This window comes from Temnothorax nylanderi, unplaced genomic scaffold (assembly GCF_030848795.1).
Source record: "Temnothorax nylanderi isolate EJ_2023f unplaced genomic scaffold, tnyl_v1.0 TNYL_tig0067_pilon, whole genome shotgun sequence".
NCBI classification, from domain to species: Eukaryota; Metazoa; Arthropoda; class Insecta; order Hymenoptera; family Formicidae; genus Temnothorax; species Temnothorax nylanderi.
In genome coordinates, this window is record NW_027249129.1 from 337,639 (window position 1) to 359,932 (window position 22,294).

Consider the following 22,294-nt stretch of genomic DNA (forward strand, 5'->3'; position numbering starts at 1 on the left):
GAGTGTTAATATCATCTATTACTTAACTGATATTATCGGTTTCTTAATTTTAACACTTATACATTATCAATTTCTATTGTATTTTATCTAATTTTCGTCTTCCTTTAAAAAAAGATGAACTTAACTGCTTTTGAAAATGGACAACTCCATGTTTTTTAGAACAACTGTGATTATTTGAATATGTAGGTATATTAAAGAACTGGTTTATATGTAATTAATAAATACACAAATTTAATTAATTTAGAATTCGAAGTATAGATTCCAATGGAAAATCCGTACGAATAAACCGGGCTAACTAAGAACCAACGCGGTAAATGATGCGCGAAAGTTTTATTTATATATTTTTATTTTACATATTTTCCAACCTTTGACTGCGTGCCGACTAGATTTGGCAGACTTGAAACACAGCTCCGGTTGGAGTAGTAAAATCCCCCCCCCCCACACCTAATTAAATCGATTCGATTTAATTTTTGATGCTATATGCATCTATAAATAACTGTAAAGAAATCATTGCGAAAAATATTACCTCAGCCAGGGTTCGAACCTGGAATTTCCTTCATTCCGTGAAGGTGTCGTACCAATTCAACCACTGAGGCATGTGGTAATATTTATTGCAATAACCTATTATTAGTTGTAATAATAGGTTATTGCGATAAATATCGCAATAACCTTCACAGAATGAAGGAAGTTCTAGGTTCAAACCCTGGCTGAGGTAATATTTTTCGCAATGATTTCTTTACAATTATTTAGATGCATATAGAATCAAAAATTAAATCGAATTGATTTAATTAGGTGTAGGGGGGGGGGAGATTTTACTACTCCAACCGGAGCTGTGTTTCAAGTCTGACAAATCTATAGTCGGCACGCAGTCAAAGGTTGGAAAATATGTAAAATAAAAATATATAAATAAAACTTTCGCGCATCATTTACCGCGCTGGTTCTTAGTTAGCCCGGTTTATTCGTACGAATTAATTAATTTAGAGTTTACTTTTTTATTTTAATTTTTTTGCATTTAGGCATTCTTATTTACAATACTATTTATAATTTATATACAAAATACTATTATAATGCAATATAAGGCTAGTACCATATAATCTGAAATCGAAAAAAGAAATTCAAGTAAGTTAAATTTAAAGTAAAACAGAAAGATTTATTTAAACTGCAGAAGAATAATTATAGGATTTTCCCTGGTAATTACGTATGTACATAACAATGAAAGAATAAGAAATGAAACTAGTAAGAAAGTTTTTGATTTGTACTTACTCTATATATGCTTCGTATCTCAAATCTCCGTGTACACTGCGCAGGAAATATCACAAAATATAATTATCTGCAGATGCAGATATTAATAAGGCTCCCTTATTTAACGCTGCAATATAAAGAGAAATTAGCATATAAGAATAAGAATAAGAAAAGAAATATAAGCTGTATATAAGATGTTGGTTTAAATCGGAGAGGTTATCTGGTATAAAACCAGGAACCTCGGCGACGTCAGAAATATTAAGGAAGGGCGGACAAACGGAATTTGCACTTGGTAGTGACAATAACTTTTGGGCGAACACGTGTGTTCGAGATAAGCGATATGTATTTCGACGACACTCTTTTAAAAACTGACTCGACTATAAACGCGAGAAAGTAACCCAACTAAAGTCCAGTAATACACTAAAAATGCTCGACGCAATAGGCCGCCGCACAGTGGGACATTTTGACGATCTAGGCGCTCAAAAGTCCAAAAATAAACTTTTTTTAAAACATTTAGCGCTATAACAAATGTTATTATTAAGGTTCAACATTTGCAAAAACAAATTTCTTTACGCTTTATGACGTCTACAGCGGATATGAGAGAGGTTCAAACTGTTCACTATCGAGCGAGTGAACCGGATGCTCGGCGCGTCATAAGTATCAGTTGCTTTTATTCGCCGTTTTTAAGCAAACAGCTGTGACCATAATTATTACACCTGACGCTATGTATACTCCATGATTAAAGGTAACTAAACATATATATACAGTTTTGTTTTAGTAATCCTGATGGTTCGTTTTTTATAGATCAAGATACAGTTCAGAAAATGAAAAATTGATATATATCTTGCCTAAATGTAAACTTTTATATTGTTATAGCACAAAATAGCGGATTGATCTTTTCATAGATCGAAAGTAGAAGTATTTAGGTCTTCAAAACATTAAAGACATTTTGCGATTTTTTGCGATCTTTCAAATAGTGCGTGTTTTGTAAATGTATGTGCTTACGATCTGGCAGGCGCGCGCCGAGGCGCACCGTGTAGACTTTTACTTTGTTATACCATAAAATAACGGATTGATTTTTCATATATCGAAAGTATGTAGAAGTATTTAAGTTTTCAAAACATTAAATTTTACGTTATGGCTGAACTAGCTGGAGCTGTACTGCTGCTGTACGGACAGCTCTGCCGCGAAGTGCGACTTAACGATATTAGTACCGTGATCGGTGTTTCGATGTCTTCAACTATTTCGTCGTATCTATGTTATAATTGTAGGGCCCGGATGTTCGGTCGAACTTTCCGTAAAAATATTGTGAAAAATATCGTGTGCACCTCGGGGCGAAAGCTTTTTTAGACTCGTGTGATTTGCCGCCCTGCCTCGCCTTCGCGCTTGGGCGGCAAACTTCACACTCGTCTGAAAAACGCTACTTTCTCATTCAAAAACGTTTTCTAGTATCATTCCACGTCAGCTTGAACGAAAAAAAATACAAACTGGAGTAGATATTTTGTTTCAGATTTTTGAGCGCATAGATCGTCAAAATGTCCCACTGTGCGCCGCATTAAATGGAACGCGATACGAACATGTGACGCTTTTGAGGCATAGACATCGACTTGTGCGACTTTCTTCAAGCATAACCTTAAATTTTCTAAAGAGTTTTATCCTAACGAACTGTTAAGGATGTGAAAAATATTACCAAAAATATATTAAAAAATATTCTTAAACCTTATATTTAATGTTTTATAGAACAGAATTAATAAAGGAAAAAAGATAATTACCTCTGATTAAAACGATGTTTTATTATGCACGTACCAGCACGGCGAAAAGGCACGGCGAAGCATGAGTGCTTGTCTACAACCTTGCTTTAAGGATGTATGTGTGCCATCTCAAAGTCATTACCAAAAATCTAAAAATTTCATAGATTGTTCTATTATTACGTCTAAGTATCTGTGTAAAATTTCAGCACAATTCTCTTACTGGTTTAAAAGTTATTGTAATTAAGGATGTATTGGAGGTATTTCAAATATATTCAGAAAGTGCTGTAAATTGTTTCTAAATTAAATGAAAAATACTCTTTAAAATTTTGAAGTTATTTAAGAGTTATTTAAGTTTAAAGTTGATAAAATTAACATTATCCCTTATAGAGAATCGACACTTTGCTGTAAATTTAATAAAATATAAATAAACCATTAAGACATTTCTTAAAATTTTTTTATATGTAAAACATACATCATTGATATTGTATTTTAAGTTTCAAAATTTTTTGCCACAAAAAAATTTTTTTAATTGTTTAAACAATACTAATTATTTAAATAACAAAAAATCATACTCAAACTGTTAACGGTAATCTCTTCTAACATATAAAATATTTTGAGTTGTTTGACATACATGCAAAGTCTTCAATCAAGAAAACGAAATTATACTATATATAGATATAGGTAAAACATCCTTAAAGGGTATTTAAGCTCTAAGCCGTAAGAAATTGACCAATCACAGTGGAATGTGAGAAGAATACTCGAATGTGATTGGTCAATTTCTTACGGCTTAGAGCTTAAATACCCTTTAAAGCAAGGCTGTAGACCAGCACTGACGACGAACGACAAAGAGTGGCGCTCACTATGAATATGGCCACCCAACTTAAAATGTGCAATAAATAAACTCAACGAATATTCTAAAAATGTTCTTCTCTATTATAAATATACGATTTTTTATTGTAACATTTTACGTATATTCATATAATATTCTATTCAAATATTCCAAAATTAAAAACATTCACACTTTGTAAGAATATTCATAGAATATTGTGTGCCATCTGGGTTAACAGCGATCCATTCCGATTAGACTTTTTCTTGTCCTCTCTCTCTTTCTTTTCTTCTAGCTTTGAAAGTATTTGTTAAAAATATTTTATTTCGAGTACCGTTCGTGTAAAATGGCATGGCGGTTAAAAAGGGAGTGAGAATCTCGGAACCGGAGATTGAAATTCGATTGTCTAATAAGTTTCAGAGATTATGCGCGAAGCTTGGAAAAACACGATCGTTCGAAAATCACGAGAAACGGGATGAGATTTGAAGTTTGCGTTTTTCGTCGCGACAATCTTTTTGCGACATTGCGTTCTGCTCTAGATTCGAATTTTTTTCGAACTACTAAATACTAATTCGAAGCCAAGCACACGATAATTAACTTTTTAATGTAGACATTCCAGCTCAGATGTTCATGATACGCGACTTAAATATCTCTAATTATTTCTGAGTCTTTAAAAATTCTCACGCTGAGCATTCGAGGGTGTGTGTATGCGAAAAAATTCATATTATGTTACAATTAAGATGCGCGAATTTTTTCGCGACGATTCCACGAATGCGCAGTCGCAGAACGTTACGAGCTGCGCGATAATTGCGGTTGAATTTAAAATCACGTACTCCTTCAATTAAGAAAGAGACAACTTCAGTATAGACTCGTGTATAATTGTAATACATATATTTGCAGCAAACGGAAAAATTAGCCTTATAAAATTAATAACGAATTATCTTAACAAAAATATCCTGTATTATTATTTATATATAATCGTGCTCAAATAAGATCACTAATGTCCATTTCTATCAATGTAGATTAGAATAACTTTAATTTCGGTTTAACTTACTTTTTATCTTTTTCTAGTTTTGAAAATTAGGAACAGATAAAAAGTAAGTTAAACCGAGATTAAAGTTAATCCACATTGGTAGAAATGGATATAAATCAATCGTTAATTTTGCGCTTGAGCATAGCAGTAACGACGTCTCGATACTGAACGTATCGCGTAGTATCGAGACGTCCAATCGAAGAACCGTTCAAGCCGTTCAAACATCGCCGGTCAGTATCGCCGCACGTCGCGCAATGTCGTTCGCAATAACTTCGTCTTATTGTCGTTTATCGCTACTCCGCGGAGCAGCGATAGTCGCGGATATCGCGTGTATACATTTTCACAACTGACGGCCGGCAGGTATCGAGCCTCAGCGTGTGGAAGCGACAGACGCGTCGCGTCGCGCGGTATCGAGGCATCGAGGATCAAACGATCAAAGTGGCCGATTTGTCGAGTGACATCCGGTCGGCGGTGATTACGCGCGACGCGCACGCGAGAGAAAAGACATAAAGCCGAGCGGCGCGGCCGGCGCGGGCGGCGGGAACGGGCCGGCCACCTGACAACGAGAGCGAAAGGAGCGAGCGAGAACGATCGGCGCGGGTGGGAAACGGAGCGCGAGCGAGCGAGAGAAAGGGTGAGAGAGAAGGAGAACGCGAGAGGGAGGGAGAGGCTTTCGCGGGGTGTCGCGGGGGGAGCCTCCGGCGGCTCCGGCGCACAGCACAGCCGCACACCGCGGTCACCGCGAGCGGCGAGATCCGACGATCCGACGCCGGGGCCGGCCGCGCCGCGCGCCGTTCACTCGACTCAGTTCGAATTCGCTCGCCGTCGCGTGTGTTTCGCGTTTGCGCGCGCGCGCGTCCGTCGTCTGAAGTGAGTGTGCCCCCGCGGTGTGTAGCCGCTACTTATCTTCGCTACGTTCTTCGCGGGATAGAGATTAGAGACCACCCGCGCGTTTTCCCTCCGTGCCCGTTACGGTGTCTCCGTGTCTCGACACGTCGCTACGTTCGTAACGTTCGTTCCTTCGCGTGTCACCCCTCGTCACTCGCGTGTCGCGAACGCGTGACGAGAAAGAGAGAGGGAGAAGGAGGCCGCGTGTTCCGCGTACAATAACCGCGTCGCGGAAGAATGTGTGCCGCGACGGTATCGTTCGGCGACGGTATCGTTTCCCAGTGATAATCGGACGGGGGAGGGGAGGGGGAGGGGGAGGGGGAGGGGGAGGGGGAAGGTTTGTGTGATCAGTGCCTGACCTGCTGTGCGCCGAGGGAGTCGAGCGTCACCGCGACCTGGATTTTCGCGAGTTATCCGCACACGAGGGACGAAGATGAAGCTGGAGTATCCCTGCCGCGTCGAGGGCTGGCTCAACGTTTGTGGTGAGTGCACGCGCGATTGATGTTTACATGCCGTGAGCGAGTGTCAGAGGACGATTATCGGAGCGCGGCGACCGGCCGGGCAAATTGAATCTTGTGACTCGGCATGACGACGATAGACGGTCGCCGCGCCGGTTGAAGGCCGACAATGGTCCGTGGTTTATAATATCGATAGCTCGCATTGTTCGGATAAGATGACAGAAATTATTGCCGTTGAAATACGATTTATTGCTCGGAGCAAATGCGGACGTGTTATTGTGTTCCAACGTTATTTAAATGAATCTGGAGCTCTGTTAAATTGACATTCTTGAGAGCACGCGACGCTTTGAAAATCGCGACGGATTTTATCAGAGAGAAGTATCTCATTTTCGAGGAATGCGCGTCAGATCGCGTGAATTTTGCGCCATTTCCTCGGAATGTATTCGATTTAAACAAGAAGTAAAGTTTTCAAGAAGGCTAACAATAAGAAGTATCGAATGCGAAGAAACACTCATTCGTTTTTAGAGATTTGATGCTCCGCGTTGTCGTTCACATTTAATCTCGCGAATGCAGTTCGTGCAACGAGAACGTGCTGTTCCGTAGGTTTCGGCTTTCGGCGAATCACGCGAACTGCACGCGCTTTGTTGCATAATGGGAAGCATTAAATCACTGTATAATAGAGAAGCTGAGGCTATTAGAAATGCAATGGATTTCGCATTGAATCGAATGGGCCTCAGGATAAACGGAGTTTATAACATTAAATGTGTGTATATTGATTAAGTCTTAATGTATATTAATTAAGTCTTAATTAATTGTCTATCCAGAGTAAATTAACTATCAAATTGATCTAATAATATGGAAATTTGACGTATATTCTAATACATAATAATGTAGGTAATATATTCTAATACGTAATAATAATTTGACATATATTCTAATACATAATAATAAATTATACAAATTGAATATATATTTTTAAAATATTTTTGTATTCTTTTTTTTGGAAGAAATCGAGTTTAAATATAATTTAGTCTTTTATGTTTCTGCTCCTTTTTATTCTCATAATTTCACTTAAAATTATTCGATTCCAATTGTGCGCATTTCTGTTTTACTTTATTGGCTGTGTGTTGGGTTATTGACATTCTCCGGGAAATCATTATACTGTTGCGAGAGTAAAGCAAACATGATATTGAGTTTGGCGATTATCAATCGTACGAAGATAGCTGCAACAGTACATAGGTAGATTCGATAAAGTTTAATTTGCTATCGAGCGAAACTCACGCAGGGTTTTACATTTTAGGGGGAAAAATCTTTGTGTGTTTCAATAAAATTTAATTATATGTTATTACGGTGAAAAAGCTTTGCGTTTGCATGCAAAAACGGCATTATCTTCTAGAAAGATAATACATATCTATATTTCTCTTTACAACGTACTATATATGTATAATTTTATATATTGTACGTATTCATTTAGCTTACAAACGAAAACTGCAAAGGGCAGAGCTAGAAAGCTTTTCATCCCTCACTGTGAGGAGGAAATAAAAAAATTTTATGTTGAAGACAATTCGCGCGAGACCTTTATCAACTGCATTTTGCCGTCGTGCTTCGTGCTTCCCTCTTTTAGCTCTTCGTCGTCGTAAATAGAGTTTATAGCTCATCGCTAATTCTTCCAAGTATCGCGCGATTGTATAATTTACAGACGTTGAATGACTTTTTTTCCTCTCCATCTCTCGGATACGTGATGCTCGTAACGGTTTACGCAATCTAGTAACAAAACGTAATAAATAGCGATGAAGAGTCGGACGTTGCGCGATAGTTTTTTTTACACGCATCCCGTATATTTCTCGCGAGATTCAATACATAGATCACACTTTCTTTTTTTTCCTTGTCGCACGTTTCTCTCACTTTCTCGTCGAGACTGTCGCGTCGATGTGTACCAGGCTCGCGAAGGGAAAAAGGAGAATAAGACGAAGGTGAGATTTCTTTCCGTGGCGATTCTCATGTGGTTCGACAGGATTTCTTACGTCGTCGGGTTTAACGATCTCCTGCTTTTTTTCCGCGGGTCTTGCGTAAAAACGGGAAACTTGGATTTTTACGGACCACCATCCGACACGTCGTGCGCGGCGCCTATCGATTCTTTAGCTGACCGAAGAAAAATCCTCGGTCCAGTCGTCTGTGTCGTGTCTGTCTTTTTACTATCGATACCGAACGAAGGCCCGGCTTGGCGTCCGTTAAACCCCATGACATTTTTACAGGTTGACCTCTGAAACTTGTAGCTTAGACATGATTATTGGGAAATACTGAGATCAGAGAAAAATCTACACATTGTAAAAGAAGCATGTAAAATTATAATAAACAACAAGTGTAAAAATCATATAATTTATAACGAAAATGTATACATAATTTTACATTACAATTTTACACTTCTTTCACAGTGCGGGCCTCCTATCGTGGTGATGAAATTGACATGAATTTGGTTAATCTTGAGATTCTTTGAAATTTTAGAGAATGTAAATATAAAAAATTGAAAAAAGACAGGAATTTAAAATTTGAGATTTCATATTTTTATGTTCTCGGTTAATTTTCTGTTTGTGTTGGTTTCTCAGGCTTGACAACATATGAGATATGATATATTGTTGTTTTAAAAAAATCAATGATACGTATTTTAATCTGTACTAAATTACATACATTTTTTAAAAACAATATATATAAATTCTAATTAATGTTTTTTTTTTTATAGATATATGGTACATAGACTTTTAGCAAATATAATCGCATCACACATTTGCTTATTGTTAGATATGTTAATAGAACATATATATTTGCTATTTACTTTATATAACGCTCACGTCTAATTTTTTTGTAATTTATTCATATTTGAGCCGCAACATCCCTCTACTTCCTGGCGACTATCAGCGATTATCTGGATCGCACACTCGTGGGAGTATTTTAATTTCCCGGCTTGTGTCTTCGTTGCCAATCTGCATCGGGCGTATCGTCAAAGTATCGGCAAAGCCCTCACATCGCGATCGTTATATCTTTTTTCACTCTCGAAACCTTGCGCGCGCATTTGCATCGAAATGAAAACATTCCCATTTGATCGCCATCTCCATTGCAGAGGCCTTTTATCTATACCCCTGCTACTGAATGGACGTTCTCTGTATCGTGAGTTTGTACACATCCGCCATTCACGGTATGTCGCGGGAATGTCCTTGTCTTTACTAAGATGGGCTTCGAAGCACTTTCTTTGTTTTACCATTTATTCTCTTCAGTTTACAAGATGACTAGAAAATTTTCCTCTTTAATTACCTACGCTTTGCATTATAACAATCAACTTTAGTTATACGCAAATCACATTTTTTTACGTTATTTAAAATTGCATTTGATTATGTGCCGGCATTAAAAAAATTGTCTTTTTTATGAATTTTACTAACAAATAAATATGATTATAAAATAATATAACTATATTATACGTGGTATGAATGGTAAAAAAATATCTAAAAGAATATTTCGGTATATTTATAAATCAACGACAAATAATGTCTTTTTCTCGGATGATCAGTATAAGATTAACTTTTTAAATTCTTTAAGAAAAATGCAAAAGTGCAGCTCTATTTTTCTTTTCTACTCCTCTTTTCTATACTCCGTGGTCGGCAGGGTAACATAAGCTAACATAAGCTGGTTAGGTTCGAACGCGACTGGCGCTTCACAGTAGTTCGATCATATTTCATACTTTCGTTTGCATACTCTTCCGGAAATAATAGAGAGAGAGAGCGTTTCCGCGGCACGTGACGAAAGGCGACCGTGTTATCCACGTAAGTCGCAGATTACTGTCCGCGCAAGTATAGGTAACCTGCCGCTCCTCTTGCGTGTGATCTGTATGAATAAATCATACAAAATCGGGAAAGAGAGGAAAAGGGAAAGGGGATAGCTGTAGCTTGTTTTTTATTCGATTTTAAAAACAAATCTGCGATGCTTCTGTAATTACGAAAATTTCACAATAAATATTCAAACCATTTTAATTTTTATTTTGCTTTAAAGTATACTCCATTGTTTAACAGCTTTATTGATGTAATAAGGATGCGCAATACTAAACCTACTTTCTCCAACGTGCTTAAAAATTTAAGGATTACGTATACAAAGTTAACTTTGCAATAAAATACTTTCATTAAAAGAGTTGATCAATAAAAAACAGGAAATTTGTTCTTTTTTAAGAAACTGTTGGCTTTATATAGATATTTATGTTTTTTGATACTCTTTGATGCTAACCTTTTTTGGTTATACCATGATATGTATATTTTTGGAATGTCCTTCATCATCATTTTCGATTTACTAAAGTCGGCCGAATTATTGAAATTAAATTCTGTTAACGACAGCGCGAGTTGTTACGTGATTAAATAAGAAAAGTAATAGCATGTGTTAAACGTCAGGATGCCTCAGTAAGCCTTATTTGGTAAGGAAACTTGGAAAGTTTATGAAATATATGCAAATCGAGAATACGTTGTCAATAAAAATTTCAATAAAAATTTTATCTAATACAAATTAGAATGCTGATCTTAGTATAAAAAATAATCCTTCTTGAGACATACATTTTAGATTTAGTAGAAAACACTTAACTAATGAACTTAACTAATGAAATTAACATATCGGTTTTTTGTTGCAATTTTGCTGTTGATTGATTTGTTTTATAATATATAAAGTAATATAATTTATATGGTACAAATGAAAATTTAATTACAGCACATTCTGAAAACAATAGTAATATTTTTTCTATTACTGTACTTTGAGAAGCTATCAAAAAATTTAAACGAGAGATGTATCTTTTAACTTGGTCTGCCAATGACACGACAATAATCATATGTATAATAAAACCGATATACTATTCTTTCGCGCTTTATTGTTATCATATACCGGCATTTGTGCACAATCTCCCGGCGGAGTGCGTAAATAATTGATTTATCGTACGATTCTCTCTCACGCAACAATTCCCTCCTCTTTCTCTCTTTCTCCCTCCGCGGCTCTCGTTTAACCGAAGTTCATACGTATCGCATACGGGTCTCCGTTCACCACGATGCTGCGCGATCAGGTTTATCAGCGATATTGCCATTACTACTTCATTGTGTAATTGTAGTGTTCCCAGTAATCGATATCGCGCCGCGCACCCAGCTGTAAGCACGCTCGTAAAGCTTGAACCCGAGTTCACGGCATTCCGACTGTTGAGATACGAGCTCTCCCTTTTCCGTGCCTTCTTCCTACTCGTTTTCTTCCCCCGGCTTTCAATTTTTTAACTGACAATTTTATTCGTTTACATTAGACACATGTTCGATTCTGATAAGACATTTTTTAAATATTGTTCTACTGATGCGCTATGTGTAAACACGCGCGTAAAAATATTTCATTTTTTATTTTACTATTTATTGATATGCGACGATGTAACATTTGTAATGATGACGGCAGTAATTCGGCGTTAGAAATATTTTAATTTCTTGCATAACAATTTATGAACTTATATAATATATTGTATACCAAATTTTCGAAATTAATTAAAAGTTTATATTACATATTATATTTTGTAAACTATCGTCTAACATAAATGTCTATAACGTACGTAAGTAAATGTATTATCTATCTCGCAAAAAAAAGACCGATCGATAGACATTACTTTCTCACTCGAGCTGTTATACTCATTTTATGCCAGGTTAATTAACCGAGTGGCTGGCTTAAACTATGTTGATAATGATTTTATAAACTTCGAGGAATATGTACACTCAAGTTGACACAGTTACCAGGACAATCAATATATATGCATTTTACATATTTTTGCCTGCATTTAATTATATTTTTTATTTTTGCACATTATTCATAAATACTGAATATTTCCCTAATTTCTAGCACAGAAGTCATTATGGGAAAAAAAATCAGTAGATTGTTGAGTCACATAACGTGTCCCGTCATATTCTCTCGCGTCAGGGCGATACACAAATAATAAATATTGACACACGTTTGCTGGCGCCAGGTCTTTAAACTCTCTTCTCATCTTCACTTTTACGACAGATGATTGATGCGGAAATTGGCACGTCGTCTTCTTAAACGCGCCATCTTACACACACGATCTTCGCAGAAAATCTGCACAGTCTTGTGCAGATTCTTCAATTTTATCTCGTAATGTTCCGCGATATCGTACCATTTTACACCAACTTCAAGTAAAAAACATGCACTGTAAAAAAATTTTGTAAAATTACAACTATTATAGTGGGTAATTTTGAGACCCACTATAATAGGTGTAAATTTCCACACATTTTTAATTTGTGTAATTGTAATACAAAATTACTTTTTCCTTCCGTACTGTAATTTTATAAAATTACACCTATTATAGTGGGTCTCAAAATTACCCACTATAATAGTTGTAATTTTACAAAAATTTTTTACAGTGTGGAATGTATTAAGAGAAAAAAAGATGAAGAGGTGCATTAATTTAAAAACATTTTATTTATTTTTCTATTTTATAACTACCAAACTTTATAAAATATGGTAGATTAATACAATATTGATATGATATCTGCGAATTGTCAGTTTTATTATTGCTGAAATTATTTCAATATATTTTGGTAATAATAATATTCATATTTTTCAACAATATTTAACAACATAATTTTGGATGAAGAAACTTTATAAATGCAAGACTGGCGGTTGTGGGTTTTATATAGATTTCGTGTTTGCTGAGTTTCTCCACCCTCTCTCTGTTGGGAAACTTGGAGATCGAATAGCAAATAGGAGATATCGAATTCGCCCTTCGGTTCCGCCGCAATAGGAGCAAACATTGGACTTAATATCGAATCGTTAGCCCGTAATGAGAGACGTGACCTTCTCTGTAAGCGCATTGATGCACAAATCGGAACACGCTCGTCTATCTGGTCGTCATTCTCAATGCACTTCAATCGGTTCGTAGTAAATATTTAAAGATCCAACTGGAATAAGCGTCTCGGTATCCATCCAGGGCTAAAGATAACCGTGAATTCTATCTGTTTGAAGAGACGATTCGAGAAAATTTTAATAGAGTTAATGCATGGCATGTATAAATGAAGTACCTATTTATATATATTGTCTCTTCTATATTCTAATTGATATCTTTCTATATTTTGATAACGAAATTTTGTCATTTAGAAGATTAGGATTTTTAATTCAGTGCCAATTTTTTAATTCTGTTTTATAAAATATTAAAAATGTGTATAATTTGATATTTATGCATAATAGTTTCTAAGATTACCCCGAACAACAGTACAAACTTTTCCCCTTTATATAATAGTAGAGATATTGTAAAATTTACTATTAAATGAATAATTTGATTATATTACGAATAATCTTCTCTCAGGTAGGATTTCAAACCCAAATATTAGATAAGCGAAACCAGCGGGCGTGTTGAGAGGTTTTGCGCAAAAGTTTCGATGGTATTGACAGACCTCGTAAAAATTGTCTCTTCTTCGGAAGACTTTCAAGGTCGCGGTTTAATTATTCGTCTTGTACACTTAGCGACGGAGAGGATGGAATCGAGCTAACATTACTGCTGACGGAGTTCGTGAAAACCCTCAGCGCGGACGTAGATTTACGATTATTGCCGGAGTACATTTCCCACATTTTCAAATAATTTTTTACTCGGCCAAAGTAGCGACGCGTGCCCCTTTATTGCAATGAAAATCAATCTTAATATATCATATGTTACTGTTGAATTACTGGATATGTACGCGTGATTTGTTAAATGCCATTATGCCAGATGCCATATATTTATTAGCGTGAATCATAATAATAGCGTAATAATAGCGTGTAAATGTTTGTAAGAAGGTGAGTTTACAGTCGTGACACGTATCTGGACGAGGCATTTTTATTTTTCTACCGAAGTTATAAATACGGTTTGTGCTTGATGACAGTTTCGGATTATCGTATCAATTATCCTTGACTCACAAAGTCTGAAACAGAACCATTAAAATATCAGTGCGCGAGATTGTATTCCGGTGGAAATGCCATGTTATACATCGCGCGCGCGCGCGCGCGCGTGGGTCTTGGAGGAGAATAAATTTCGAGAAATTCAAGTTTCCGTTTATTCAGGCTAGGGAGCAGTTCTAGTCTTCCTGGCGAAGAATACATAAAGTCGTCGATAAGTTACGGACTCGCTTTTATTGACATTACCTCATAAATTCGCAATGGCCACGGTAAAGTTGCTAAAGCGAAAGCTTTGCGGTCGGCAAACTGACTGAAGCGACATTTCATGTCGTTCGTCTTATTATATGTATAGTATCTACTTTCCGAAATCTTATACTTAAAATCCGGAGTACGTTGTGACCCCAATATCGAAGTGAAGAGGAAATAAATATCATTTTTCCGGCAATTTGCTCAGGAACTTAATACACGAGTTTAATTCTACAAGCTTCTCGCATTCGTTATTTACACAAAACACTCGTTATCTATTCGCTGAAAGCGTTGCATTGTTCCGCCAGTTAATAGCGCTGCAGCGGCTCTGGCAAAATCTGTCAAATCCGATTTAATATGAAGCAGAGTCGCGCCCAAGGTCTGGGCCGATCTCGATAACAAGAATATTTTTGCATATTTTATATTGATTTTTTTGTCTTTACATATTTATTTTGCTGTATATAATATTATCCGCGATATAGTTCCATCTATAAACTGGGGGAAAAAAAAACAATACGTTTTGCGACACGAATAATTTACACTTATTTGTTTCATATAGATATATTTAGATGCAATTTTCTTACAATTTTTTATGATTTTATACACTTGCGCGATAAAATAATTATGTAATTATAGCTTATTGCTATCCGCATTGGTATTTTTTTTTATATACATTCTAAACGGTAAGAAAATTATTAAGAAATACATTGCAAGTGAATTCGTGCATTTAAAATTAATTTTATACTTAAATTATATACTTCACGTGTCTATTAGCGTGTCTGTTAACGATCCTTAATCGTTTTCCTTAAACCTTTGTAAACGAAATTCTGGTGGAAAATGTGAAATATGTAAAAAAACTCTATATCTAAAAAATGTACCGCAGAGAAACGTATCCTAAAACACTCCTTCCATCGAACGTTGCTTGAGAAACATCGTTTCACATTCATCTCTATCTTCCATTAACCTAATGATAGACATATATCTCTAATGCATCTCACCTTTCGGCGGGCACGTGTTCGACACGTCGTTTACACGTTATACCGAGGCGTTCAATGATTTACGAGAACGCGTATGCAAATCGACAGCATCTCGGGTACACGTACACGCGCACATTCACGCACGTGTACATAACGTGCGAGAACTAAACAATATTCACCGGACTTGTTATACCTGCGCATAAATACTATCGTTCGCGGCGGAGAGATAAACGGCGCGAGAATACGAGGTGAATCGTGATTCACTTAGGGCGAAAATAGAGCAAGAGAGGGAGTCTGAGTAACGGCACGGTGGAGGAGAGAGTCTCGTAAAAAGAATCAGTGATATCAGCAACGGCTAGTACCCAGCAACATCGAGATCTCGTTAACCTCTGCTCTTATTGCCATCTTCCTCGTGCACGACATGTATTCCAAAGGCAAATTTATATATTTTACTCAATGATAATCGTGTCATAGATCAATTGTTCTGTACAGTCGAGTCATCCTTTAGTGCATATCATATTAAAAATATGTCAATAATTTTCCTCACTTTATATTTATCTTTGAATACATCAATCTAATTTTCATATTTAGAAAAAGATGATAGTCATATTTCACATACGTTAGAAATATAATTTATTATTTATGCGCGATTCGTTTTTCTTCATTTTTCATGGTGCATCATTTAAACATCTTCTTTCTTCCCATCTATCGATATACGACTTGCGTACCTTATGTTCATGGTTCGTCCATCAAAATGTTCTCTCGCTAGAGCTACGAGACGCTGTAAAAGGATATAGAGGGATCGAGATGAGATCGGGCGGATTGATGAGACCGAGTTCGCGGTGGGATCGCATTTCGCGAGAAAACGACGTCTGTAATCGGTCACGTTTCGTGCATTCTCTGGGATAAAATCCAGTGTAAGTTTATACACACGTGCAGCATACAGCACCAGTCGAATTATAATGCACCATTCGAAAAGAAACAGAATTTTAAGTTGTCATAATTTTAGTTTAATCAATTTTTATTCAGAAAATGAAAAATCTGCGTATTTGTCAAATCAAGTTACATCGTGTAAATAGCTAAAAAGATTTCCTTTTGTTATAAAAAAATTACATTTTAAATATTTAATCGTAGTATGGCGAATTTTAGCAAATTTATAACATTTATTAAATTTTTAACGTTAATTAATTATTAAAAATGGGAAAAAATTTAATACCGATTGTACAATGAGTTTTTTCGGCGAGAAAAATGTCAATGAATTTTTCATCAGAGGTTCATGGCTGCCATATACACGTATCACGAAATTTCCATTTTCGGAAACGGCAGCACGGTGTGAGTTATCACGATCGGAAGATAAGTAGGTACTATACGGAATTATTAGAGAGAGAACATAGAACGCGATGGGTAAGAGGCGAGGAAAATACTGCGAGCCCCAAGTCGAAGAAGACGGCAATTCGATAATTGGTCACGTTTGGCGCATTTGCCACGCCAGGAAGAAGTTGGGTAAACGTTTAACAAGCTCGGTCTCTCTCTTACACACACACACACACACACACACACACACACACACACACACACACACACACACACACACACACACACACACTGCACTCGCATACCGCAATCTCGCGACATCTCGGGCATGTTGAGGCGTTTTTCGAGTTTAGCGATAGCACGACGGCATAATACTAGAAAGAGAGAGAAAGAGAGAGGGGGAGGTTCGCGCGGCACGTAGTAGTGATAATTATTCGAGTTTATTGCCTAATGAAGGCGGAGAATAGATCCGGCTAATAGCTACTTTGCATCCTGATATGGGAGACACAACGCATAGGATATAGCATAGGACGACGTTCAAGTTAATTAACGACTCAGGATACATATGCGGAACATAGCGACAAGAAGTTAATTGAATATTCCGCGTTTGACGAACCGCCATCGCGCCACGACGAAATTCATCGGCATATTTGTTCGTTGTTGTATACATTGGAGAGATCAGTTCTCTTGTATGAAATGTCTAAACATCAATAACTTGGTGAATAGATCGTACATGTAGAAATGACTGATTTACTCGTGAACAATTATGAACTATACGCTTATCTCTTATATGGATTATACGCCTATTTTTATTATATGTAAACACACACACACACACAGTTATTACATTAATTTTTTAATTTAGATTATGTATACCAATAATATGTATAATAATATAACTCAAACTTAACTGTTTTTTTAAATTTAATTATGTGTTTCTCTGCTGTAAGTTTTAATTATTATAGTTATAAAGAGCGAAATGATATTATTTACTAGAATTAAAACTTACTAATATCAAATAATATATTTCTCACGTAAAAGGTAAGAATATTTGAAAAGAGTTTGGCCTGAAAGATAAGTATCTCATTATTATATTTTTCCATCTATTGTTCTGTCATAGTTAAAGCTAAATTTAATAACATTCTAGCTTGTTACGACTACTGCATAATTCCATATCCAAACAGAACATAGTATAATACAATATTTATCATTCAAACAGGATTGTGGTATGTTTAATGTAGCTTCAGTACATTTCCGTGATATCCACGTACCAACAGAATTCAATGTATCGAATATTGTTCGATCATAAATCAAATTTTCTTTTTCTCTTTTTGTCTTTTTCATAAAACCATCACGTGCATTTGAAAAATAATATCTCTAATTTTAACAATGATTTAAAGAAGAATTATTGTATTTAATTAATCATTTGCGAACGTACATTTCCAATATCATTGTTTTTTTCCGTAACATATGTTATCGAAAAAGAAAATACTTAAAAGAAACCGTTTACGTTTTCAATTAAATAGATTCATTAATTTGTATGCGCAATTATTCATCAATTATCACTCTCTAGTTGTGTAATAAATTACACTTTTAAACATATATTACATATATCGATATTTGAGGGAAAATAATTAAAAACGTCGGGGTCACAGCAGAGCCAGAAACTCACCGCGCAAAAAGGTCTCTTTGAATTGTCTGCATAATGCAACACAATCTTTGTAATCTCGCGATAATAATGCAAACGGTCGCCGCCTCAGCCGCCGGCGTCGTCCTTTTTAATCGCACTTTGCATCTTTCCGCGCCACTGCACGCCTTATATTTTTAATGTCTCGTTTAATCTCCCACGTGTCCGCCTCTGTCTCTATATTCTAGCCTTCGCGGCGGAATAGGGCATCCCATCGTGATTTATCCGCCAGTCCTTTACGATCCATCCGCTCTCGTGCGGGCGCACTCGCGGAACTTCTAGATATAAACTCCGCGTTATGATCGCCTATAAAACTGCCGGGCGTGCTATTACGGGGCCGCCGGACTCTTTCACTTAAAGTCATTTCCCTTTTCTCTTACGCCAATCCTTTTGCGGGTTTTTTTACATGATAATTTCGCTCGACCGATCGCACCGGATTCCCGTTTGCTTTTCTTTCCCACCGCAAGTTTCCACGCCACAGAGGAGTGTCAGGTGCGAAACAGCTTCAACAACACGGGCGCGATTCGTGAAGCGTCGTCTACAATACACGGAGTAAGCGTGGAGTAAGGAGTAAGAGTAGGCAGGAGTAAACATGTTGCGTCCTGATTGGCCGAGCGTAAGTGTAAGAGTATAAGGGTAGGAGTAAGAAATAAAATTAATTTATTTCGCTTACGCCCTTACGCCAGTTCTCTTAAACCGAAAATAGCCCTCTTATACGCCTATTCTTACTCCTTACTCCACGCTTACTCCGTGTATTGTAGACGACGCTTGAGAGTTCAACAAGTATGTTTCCCGGAGTGAAATTGGGACTTGGGACTTCGGTGGATCTCGTATTATACGTACCTTGTACTTCATTTACATTTCTATTTATGTGAACGCTAGTGAAGGCTTATCTCACGTAGAAGCTATGTAACTCGCGCGTTGCGCGTCTGCAATTTTTATTACGAGAAAAATTCATCACATCGAGATAAGGACCATCTGTTGCGCCAGAAATTCTGATAGCTTCAATTGAAACGATAATTTACATTTCGCTTCTCTGCCGCCACAGCCAGTCGCGATAACGACCGTGCGTGCCCCTATTTCGAATGTCAATTACATTTGTACGCATGACGATTACTTGACAATGAATAGTTACGAGCTTATGTCACGGGAGAGTCTTTAGAATGTTTCAGTTTTAGTTTTTGAATCTAAATGCCTTCGAAGAGATAACTTTTTCCTGCATGGTACGTAAAATAAAAGCGCGAAATAAATCCGAGAGAATTCTCTAAGATAATCTCTAAATAGGATTTTCTATATAAAGATATTTATTTAAACTTTATTTAAACTCTTTCAATTATTATTATTATTTTCAATTACATTGTCATTCATACATTACATTTAAAATATAGCATTTTAGATTACAGTAACATATATAATTTTCTCACAAATTATTTTTCAATGTTGTTAGACTTTCTCCTAGCTACACATTGCAGACTAACTTCATATTTAACTTCACTGAGGGGCTTGGCTCGTTTGTTGTTATTCGGAATACCCCGTATTCCGAATATTCGCGGGCAGATAACGGGCGCGCTTCGTGCGAGACATATACACGCCACCCATACAGATTTGCACGTAAACTGGTTTTCGGTTTTCTCCGCGGGGGAGATCGCCAACGTCCCAGATCGTCCGGCGCGTAAATGTCAATTGTTGCGTATACCTCTCGGAATGTTAACACAGTCACGAAAGAGTACACGTAACGGATATACACGCGGCGGATTCGGCGGAAAAAAAAAACGTGACGTGCGCCCGGTCGATTTGCACGTCGCGCTAGCAGTTTTGCAGTTTGTTTCGTCTCGACGTGTGATTCAGCGCGTGTACACGCGGTCTCTCGAGGAGGCTGCGCCGCCGAAGAAATTATTAGCGCTATAAAGCAATACCTATAACCACGCACCACGGTTTGATTGAGGTTCTGCATGTGATCAGGCACGCTGAGCGAAATTTATTACCTATAAATTATCATAACGCCGCACCTTAATTATTGTGCCAGTGTAACAGGACGTCACACACACACAAGTGATACGACACCAACGCACTTTCCTGTGGCTAATTAGCGGACTCCTTGAACACAATCAACTGTAACTGATAGCTGATGTACAAATTAATTATCGCGCGACACGATACGTTTTATTGATTTTACTCAACAATCTGTCGTGCCGACCGTTGCCGTTTATTAAATAAATGAATTTATCAAATATTCTGCGTATGCTGTACGTTATTGAAACGTGTACTAGCAGTTTATAATTTATCGGTATGTGCACTCAAAAGTGTAACGAGAGTATTTTTCATTATTCTTGCATACTTATTTATATATTATTTATTAAATTATTGACGTAATAAAAGATTTTATTTCATTATATCACAATAATGACACATATATATAGATTTTTATTCCTACATTTCTAAGTGCATTTTGTTGCCATTTGTTGTATGTCGATGCATTAAAGCGCAATTAGCGCACAGCTAGTTTTTGTTTGCATACGGATTGAGCGTGTTATTATCAAATTATGGTAAATGGTCTATGTACGCTAAACCTGGGGTTATAACGTAATATGAAAATTAAATGTTTCACATGCGTCGAAGCACTGCACGTATTTAGGTACGCGATAATGCTCGTTCGTTGAATGCATCAGGCGTGATGGCACTTTGAGAACTCACCATATAATGAGCCGCTTAATTCGGTTACCTTTGAGCCACGATACTACCTTTATCCATCTATTCGGAAGGGCGAACTGTCCGTCCCGCTATATGATTAGCACCCTTTGAAAGATTCTTTTGGTATAATTTTAAGTCTTACGATATCGTTCGAAAATTAAAAAAAAACACATACGGCAAATTATTTTTAATTTACTTTCAATTTTGACGATTAAAGAGATAATTAATTTTTAAGGAAATAATTATTTTTGCTTTGATCTAGTTGTAGATCTAATTGTGTAAATATTATACATATAACTTTGGAATATTTTGATCTATAGAATTTTTATTTTTACACTTCATATTAAATAGATTTATAAATAGTTTAGATTTTAATACTCTAATAATAAATAATTATTAGAGTATGTGTGTGATTCAAGTTATTATTTTTACACAGTAATGTTATTTACAACTTCTCGTGTTTCGTAAGTTTTGTATGTAAAACCAAAACATTTTTTTTGCTGAAATGTTCTGACTTTCATAAGAGGACATCAAAACAATAAGTCGCGTGCGATTTACATCGTGAAGAACGAGAGGCCGGATTGCGTGCAACAGTATTCGTTAATTGGCAAGCAAACTGCAATGTATTTAATACACAAACGTCGAGATCACTACGCATCTCTCACATATACGCTGCACCATGGAGTCGCGTACGTTTAACTGTTGCATTATGATGTAGTATGTCGGGTCAGCTTGGTCCCACACTCCGCCGCATCTCTATAAAAAAATAACACTCGGTATAATGCATCATATAATAATATTAATAATTTATATTCCGGTTTGGCAATTTTATAATAATAAGTAATTGGCAATCGGGAATAATTAACAATACATCCTTGTCACGTATAAGTATTTCGGTTTCTTCGAATATATTTGCGATGAGAATATTAATTTTGACTTACAGTCATAAGCGTGGATTAATACAGATTAAACAACATGAATCGAATAATAACGGTAACTGGAAAGATTTAAAAAACAGTTAGAGGACAGTATTTCCGCCGTTGTCGTCGTTTCCTTCGTTATCTATCATCAAACGCGATGTCTTCGTCATCTTAGCGTCTATTGTACTTAGTTGCCCCGCCCTTTGTTCGCTAGCACAATGTTGAGATTCTCTTTTCCGGACAACGAGCCGGATACGGTCTATTTTGTAACCCGATCATTATCATCGAACAAATTAACGTATAATAGCGAAAATAGCTTCCAT

The 22,294-nt window shown here is 36.5% G+C and overlaps 1 long non-coding RNA gene across 1 annotated transcript in view; it reads right to left on the reverse strand.

The window, feature by feature from the left end:
• Nucleotides 1-21,634: 21,634 nt before the first annotated feature.
• Nucleotides 21,635-22,294, reverse strand: part of LOC139773708 (uncharacterized) — a 29,806-nt gene continuing 29,146 nt past the window's right edge. Inside the window, exon 3 of the long non-coding RNA XR_011718407.1 lies at nt 21,635-21,807. This is a non-coding gene — a long non-coding RNA (uncharacterized lncRNA). The remainder of the gene's footprint in view (nt 21,808-22,294) is intronic.